Source organism: Chlorocebus sabaeus, chromosome 4 (assembly GCF_047675955.1).
Source record: "Chlorocebus sabaeus isolate Y175 chromosome 4, mChlSab1.0.hap1, whole genome shotgun sequence".
Lineage (NCBI taxonomy): Eukaryota > Metazoa > Chordata > Mammalia > Primates > Cercopithecidae > Chlorocebus > Chlorocebus sabaeus.
The window spans coordinates 78,004,742-78,012,460 of record NC_132907.1 but is presented as its reverse complement, the minus strand read 5'-3'; positions in this window follow the sequence as shown (position 1 = coordinate 78,012,460).

Below are 7,719 nucleotides of genomic sequence, written 5' to 3'. Positions count from 1 at the left end.
CAACCTGAAGCTGTCTGTATGTTTCCTTTTGTTTCTAGTTCTTGGCCAAATTTGGTACTGTTTCTGGTTTGTGCAGAAAGCTGCATGCTTTCCCTGTGTCTATGTGGCTGTGTGTTTGCACATAGCTGATAAATTACTCCCTTTAGGAGAATAAATATTGGGAATCTGGTTTGAGGTTTGACCATTTGATGAGTTGTAGCTGGTGAAAGATGACAGAGTTTCCAGTTCATTGGTCTTTTCTGTTTTCTTATCTATATGTATCTCAAATCCAGAAAAAAAATTGCTCTGTGAGACCCAGACAGGTGAGTCTTCACATTTCTGTGCTCACCCTGACCAGTAAGCCCTGTGGTTTTATGACCACAGCCACAAGCTCTTGGATACCTGAGTGCCTGTAACTGACAAAGACCTTCACCTCTTCTTAAATACCCTCCTACTCCTAGAGGTTACTATTAAATTAGATTTTAACACCTCTTAAATTAAAGGACTTCTGATTGGTTTATAAAAATAGGTACTCATATAAATTAATTATTTGCTACAATTCCCAGAAAATAAAGAAATTGAGTTTCTAATATTTTGATTACTTAACTATTGAAAACAAAAGAAGTAACTCATGTCAGAAACTGCTGGCTTAGAAGCTATTTTGAAACAAGAATTCAGGTTCACATATTTAAGGTGAATCTTTGGACAAGCCAGACTGATGTAATAATTTTGGTTTGAGAAAAAAAGAAGGATACAAAATTTCAGTTCCTTGGTCTAGGTAATAGAAATAAGTTCAGGAGCTCTACTGTACAACTTGGTGACTATACTCAATAACAATGTATTGTATCCTTGAAAATCGCCAGGACAGTAGATTTTTAAGTGTTCTCACCACAGAAAAATTAAGTATGTGAGATAACAGATATGTTAATTAGCTTGATTTAACTATGCCACAATATAAACATATTTCAAAACCTCATGTTGTACATGATAAATATATACAATTTTTATTTGTCAATATAAAACATTAATTTTAAAAATAGCAACTCTATGTCTTTTCTTTGGGGTTATCAGTGTGACATGTAATTCAAGTATATGTCTTATTTTATCTGATTTTGTTTTCTCATGCAGAGACTAGTTAATCTTATTTTCTAAACTATTAATATTAGTCTATTGATTACACAGCTAACATTAGTTCTGCATAATACTTAAGGTGAAAAAACAAAGTCATGTGTTCAAATAAATTCTAACATTCTTATAGCAGTAATGATGTTTTGTACTATGTCAGCTTGAACCTAATTTCCAAGGTCCCTAGATAGCTTTACACCTTAGACTACAATGAAATTGAATTAATTAATGGGGAGCCTCTGTGTGTATATAAATGCTTTTGCTCTTTATTTTATTTATGTATGTATGAGTCAGAAAATACATAGAGAGACACCGGGACAGTCAAGATATTCAGGGATCTCTTTAGTGCAGAAGAAGCAAAAAAGACTTCATGAAAGCAAATTACTGATCCAAGATTCTAGAGAATAAGAATTGATTACAAATGGCTGAATGAATTCATGAGTAAACAGGGTTAGTATTGATTTTAGTGTTTTGGTTTTTTTCATGGATATATAATAGGGTCTGATCTATTTCTTCTTATGCTGTCCAAGTTCAGGAAAAAAACAATTATTCTGCCAAGACTCTCTGTGCCCACAACCAATTTTCTTCCTATCTCTAAAAGATTCCCTGTTTCCTGCCTTGCCTATTCATAACGCCAATGACCAAGGTATTGACCAAGTCACAGTCAAGCTTGAAGAGAACCCATGTGTGGGAAATTCCACTGTTGAGGCTCTGAGACTCGTGCTAATGTCTGTTAAGGAAAATTGTCTAAAACTTTGCTGATTCCTAGAAGCATTGACCTTAACCTTCTACTCTGCATATAATCAATCATTCACTGCACTTTTGTTCTGCTTGATATCAGGGGATTCTTTTGAAACAATAATGTCTACATAAATTGTTAAACTCTAATCCTTTTTTTTTTTTTTTTTTTTTTTTTTTTGACAGAGTCTCGCTGTGTCTCCCAAGCTGGAGTGCATCGGTACAATCTCGGCTCACTGCAACATCTTCCTTCCAGGTTCAAACGATTCTTACGCCTCAGCCCCGCAAGTAGCTGGGATTACAGGCATGCACCACCATGCCCTGCTAATTTTTGTATTTTTAGTAGAGACGGCGTTTCACCATCTTGACCAGACTGGTATGAAACTCCTGGTCTCAAGTGACTCATCTGCCTCAGCCTCCCAAAGTGTTGGGATTACAGACATGAGCCATCATGCTCGCCAAGCTCTAATTCCTGTAGAAGAATTATAATACTTTTCCCTGTTTCCATTATCTTGGTTGATTTTTGGGGGGTATTCAGGATTTAGAGTAACATTTCCAAGAAATGTTGTTTAGGAATTCCCACATGAAAATACTACTTTCAATGTCACATATAATTGGCTCATAAAAAAGATTATTTAATTATCTCTGGGGAGTGCCTACCTTTGACTTTACTCTTTACTATTAATTAAGGGCTTAGACTCTGTGAAATTACATGTGTACTTGTTGATTTTATTCTGGTAGAAAAGATCATCCTCAAGGTTATGACTTTGCTGCCCTGTAGGACATTAACCAATTTTGTATCTAACCTGCCCATTATATTCTAACATTCTTTTCTCAAAGTGCCTCTATAACCCAGTTCTTCAAAATGCTCTTAGGACCACCTTTGGTTCCCTCATTAATGTGTTAGCAACCTCTGATTCATGCTATTCTATATTTGCATAAGAACCTTGAATTTTTTTTAATTTTTGAAAATTGCATAAATACCACCTTTGGAAATACTTTGTATTATTCCCACTAATTACATAACATCCACTTCATTCATAATTTTCTGTGCCACACATTTTGTTAACCTATCAGCTCTTGAAGGGCAAGGCCCTGGAAAAATTCCCCTTTGTATTCTCTAGAGACTCTATACAGTGCCATGCAAATGGTAGATACCCAATAAATATCTGTTAAATGTGATAGAAAGTGTGAAGGAAAAACTGCTCCTTTTTTGTAGAAAGTATATTAAGAAGTAGTTTTAGTTGGCAAAATTGTTTTAGAATATTTCTTCAAAAACAGATTTCATCTTCATATTTTACTAGAAACAACACTTCAGAAGCCTTCGATGAGCATGTTAGCTTTGTTATATTCTTTTAATTTTAAAAAGGTTGGAATCGCATCAAGATAAAGAGCTTCTGCACAGTAAAGGATACAATCATCAGAGTGAAGAGAAAACCCATAGAATGGAAGAAAATATTTGCAAACTGCCCCTCTGACAAGGGATTAATAACTAGAATATATTAATTATAATTAATATAGAATAGATATTCAAATCTTTTTCAGATGGCAAACAGGCATATGAAAAGCTGTTCAACATCATTGATAATCAGAGAAGTGCAAATAAAAACTACAGTTAGATATTATCTCACCCCAACTAAAATGGCTTATATCCAAAAGACAGGCAGCAACAAATGCTGGCAGGGATGTGGAGAAAAGGGAACCCTTGTACACTGTTAGTGGGAATGTAAATTAGTCCAGCCACTATGGAGAACAGTTTGGAGGTTCCTCAAAAAGCTAAAAATTGGGCTACCATATGATCCAGCAATCCTACTGCTGGGTATATAACCCAAAGAAAGGAATCAGTATATCAAAAAGATATCTGCACTTCCATATTTCATACAGCACTGTTTACAATAGCTAAGATTTGGAAGCAACCTAAGTGTTCATCAACAGATGAATGGATAAAGGCAATATGGTACATATACGCAATGGAGTACTATGCAGTCATAAAAAGAATGAGATCCAGTCATTTGCAACAACATGGATGGAACCAGATTATTATGTGAGATGAAATACGCCAGGCACAGAAAGACAAACATCACATATTCTCCCACATTTGTGAGGTCTAAAAACAAAACAGTTGAACTCATGGACATAGAGAGTAGAGAGATGGTTAGCAGAGGCTGGGAAGGGTAGTTGGGAGGTTGGCGTGGAATGGGGATGGCTAACAGGTACCAAAACATGTGAAGAATCAATAAGACCTACGATTTGATAGCACAATAAAAGGACTACAGTCAATAATAACTTAATCATACATTTTTAAATTACTTAAAGTGTGTAATTGGATTGTTTGTAACTTCAACGATAAATACTTGAGAGGATGGATACCCCATTCTCCATGATATGATTATTTTACATTGCATGCCTGCATCGACATCTCATGTACCCATAAACATATATACCTACTCTGTACCCACAAAGATTAAAAATAAAAATCAAAAAGTCTAAAAGGCTACGCTTTTTACTAAAGAAAAAGATCCAGTATCTTTATACCTTAATATTTGTTTTTATAAATAACAAACCAGGTCACTCAAAATAAAATAGTTATAGAGAGAGTAAATTGGAAAATTTACAACGTAATTTTGGTAAACGCAAAACAAATAACTCTGGTAAGTGTGTAGAAACAATTAAGGCAATAATTTAACATCATAGTTTTTTTAAATTTCAATTTTTATGAAGTGCTTGAGATGTAAGACCACCTGAGTCAACAAAACTCAGCCACTGGGACTGAAAACAGGGACCGCCTATGTCAACATGACCTGAATGTTTCAGGTAATTCATACCCAGGAAGGTAAGACTGTAGACCAATAATTAACTGCACCATTTGCTTCAGGAAATCCTTCCAAGCCAATTTATCAAGATAAACAGTTGGCTCATCTGGGCAAACAGCTCTCCTATCAGAACAACAATGTGCTCACCTATGCAAACAGCTCATCCTCAGGACCTGGCTTTGTTCTGTTCACCAAACTTAAATTTTTATGCCATTGACATTGCCCAATTAAACCACTTGGCGCAGACCTCCAAACCCTGTTTTTAAAAAAGTCTTCCCTAACTTCCTCCTTGTAAGATAAAGTGACGATGTCCCTTGCTGCAAGAAGTTTAATAAACTCAGCTTTGGGCAGAAGTCAGTCAACATACCATAATCCAAGATCACAAAATAATTATCTAGTATTTGAAAAACTAGTGTCGTAGCACACTTTATGATACTTTTCAAATTATTTATTGAATACAGCATGTTATGAGTTTAAGAAAAAAGACTGTTAAAAGATACTTGGAGTTTATAGATATCAGGATTATAAAAATCTAATCACAATTTTACCAGGCAAGTGATACAGCTTCCTTATTTCTCTATACGACTATTCAGTGCCACCTACAGAGAAGATTGAAACACGCATGATATGTCTGGACAATCATCTTACCTGCTCAATAGTTACTGCTGAGAATCGGCCCCTGGGAAAATTTTGTAATAGGCAAATTTGTCTTTGAAATTCCCATTTTCTCTTCCTTATAGTTGTTCTTCTTTCTACTCTTTCGGGAAACCAAAAGCGTCCTGTAGGCTGCTGGCTTCTATTGCTCATAGAGTTGGGTTTTATCAGTCATTCACACCTTAGTATTATTGACTTTCCAACATTGCTTTATCTTTTCCATCACCCACCATTCCCTGCTTTAAAATCAAGCCATTTACTCATGCTATCTCCCCCATTACACTTTCTCCCAAGGCATTTTCATATTAAAACTTTTGTTGTTGTAAATAAATTGAAAAGACTTATCACCAGTTAAAGAAATCTCAGAAAAAAACTTAAAAAAAAAAAAATTGGCAGGACCAAAGAATTGCCTATATTCATTCCATTCAATGTCCATTCAGTGCGTCCTTTTGGTCTATAAGAAAGGTATTGAGAATTTTGTAGCAGAATGAGCAAAAATATTCAGTAAAAAGAATATGATAAGATACTGCAAGAAACAGCCAGATAAATCCACAAGGTGGGTCATTTTGAAGGGCAGCTGGCCCAGACACATCAACAATTCAGTGTCATGAAAAAGGAAGACTGCTCTAGATCAGAGGTCAGCAAATTTTTTCTGTAAAGGGCCAAGATGTAAATATTTATGACTTTGTGGGCTGTACAGCCCCTGTAACAAGTACTCAACTCTGCCTTTGTAGAGAGAAAGCAACCATGGACAATATTTAAACAAGTAAGAGTGCATGTGTTTTCAGAAAACTTTATTTACAAAAATAGGCAGCCCGATGGATTGGGCCTGCAGTTCTTTTTTTTTTTTTTTTTTTTTTTTTTTTTTTTTTTTTTTTTGAGACGGGGTCTGGCTCTGTCGCCCAGCCTGGAGTGCAGTGGCCAGATCTCAGCTCACTGCAAGCTCCGCCTCCCAGGTTTACGCCATTCTCCTGCCTCAGCCTCCCGAGTAGCTGGGACTACAGGCGCCCGCCACCTCACCCGGCTAGTTTTTTGTATTTTTTAGTAGAGACGGGGTTTCACCGGGTTAGCTGGGATGGCCTCGATCTCCTGACCTTGTGATCCGCCCGTCTCGGCCTCCCAAAGTGCTGGGATTACAGGCTTGAGCCACCGCGCCGGGCCAGGCCTGCAGTTCTTGTTCTAGATTGCAGACAATTAACATGATGACAAGAAACAATGTATGGTCTTGAAGTAGATTCATCTTGGAATAAATCAGTTGTAAAGACATTTTGGTTATAATTGGGGCAAATGTAATATGGTTGGTGTACCAGATGGGACACAATTTTATTTATATGAAAAAGTAGAAAATATTAATCAAAAAGCAGATTACTGTACATTACAAAACATACTATTTCATTTGCTAAAAAACGTTTATGTAAAAAATTTTAAGCTACGTTTACTAAAATGCTATTCATGTTGGAAATGTTTTAATTTTCTAATTTTTGATTTTTGAAGTTTTTATAATGTACATTCACTGATTTTATAGTATGCAAAGTTCATTTTTAATTTTAAAAAATACAGAAGGAAGTTATTTACCCAAAACCTTAAAAAAACGATGATAAACTTCAGGTGATTAAAATGAAGAAGACCTTAAAATTACACCTTTCATTTTAGTAAACTCTTTATGATAGGAATGTAAACATAAATTTTATTTTAAAATATATTTTGTAGAACTAAAACAAAGATGATTCAACAAATAAATAAATCTTCAATTCTTTTTAAATTTTTTTCTAATTTTGGATGGTTTTTGAGACTGTTCTCAATAGAATAAGAAATAGACTTCACACTAATTTGCAACTTATAAATCACATTTATTATTGCCTGCAAGAAACTTTATGCTTAATGTATGCAATGAATTATGTGTAGCAATAAATGTGTGTCATTAAAACATATAGAGCTATTAATTCTGGATTTTACATCTTATTAAAAGAATTCTGTAATGCATTTCTAAGTGGTTGTCATTTAACATATCTGAGACTAAATTTACAGGAGGTAAGTATTTTTTAGAATAGTATGATATATGACTCAGTTAGCATTTGATTTTTTCCTACTTTATTTTGATTTTTTTCCTACAGTAAAATTTGAGACTGTAAATGAAATATTTGCATAGATATATTTGCTTGGGGCCAGGTATTCATTATAAATATCTAGTAAAGAGTTAAGGGAAATCTCCAAGTCAGATGGTGACAATATACTGAACAAGCACTGAAAGTTTATTTCCAGCATCCTGGAATATTGAGTTCCATACCAATGCAATGAGCCTTCCTGGGAACAATTTTGACCTCTGTGGACTTCCCATTTCCACTTTAAAAATGAAGGATTGTGGATGACTTCTTCATTAAAGGCCCATTTGTCACTGATATGTTGTATC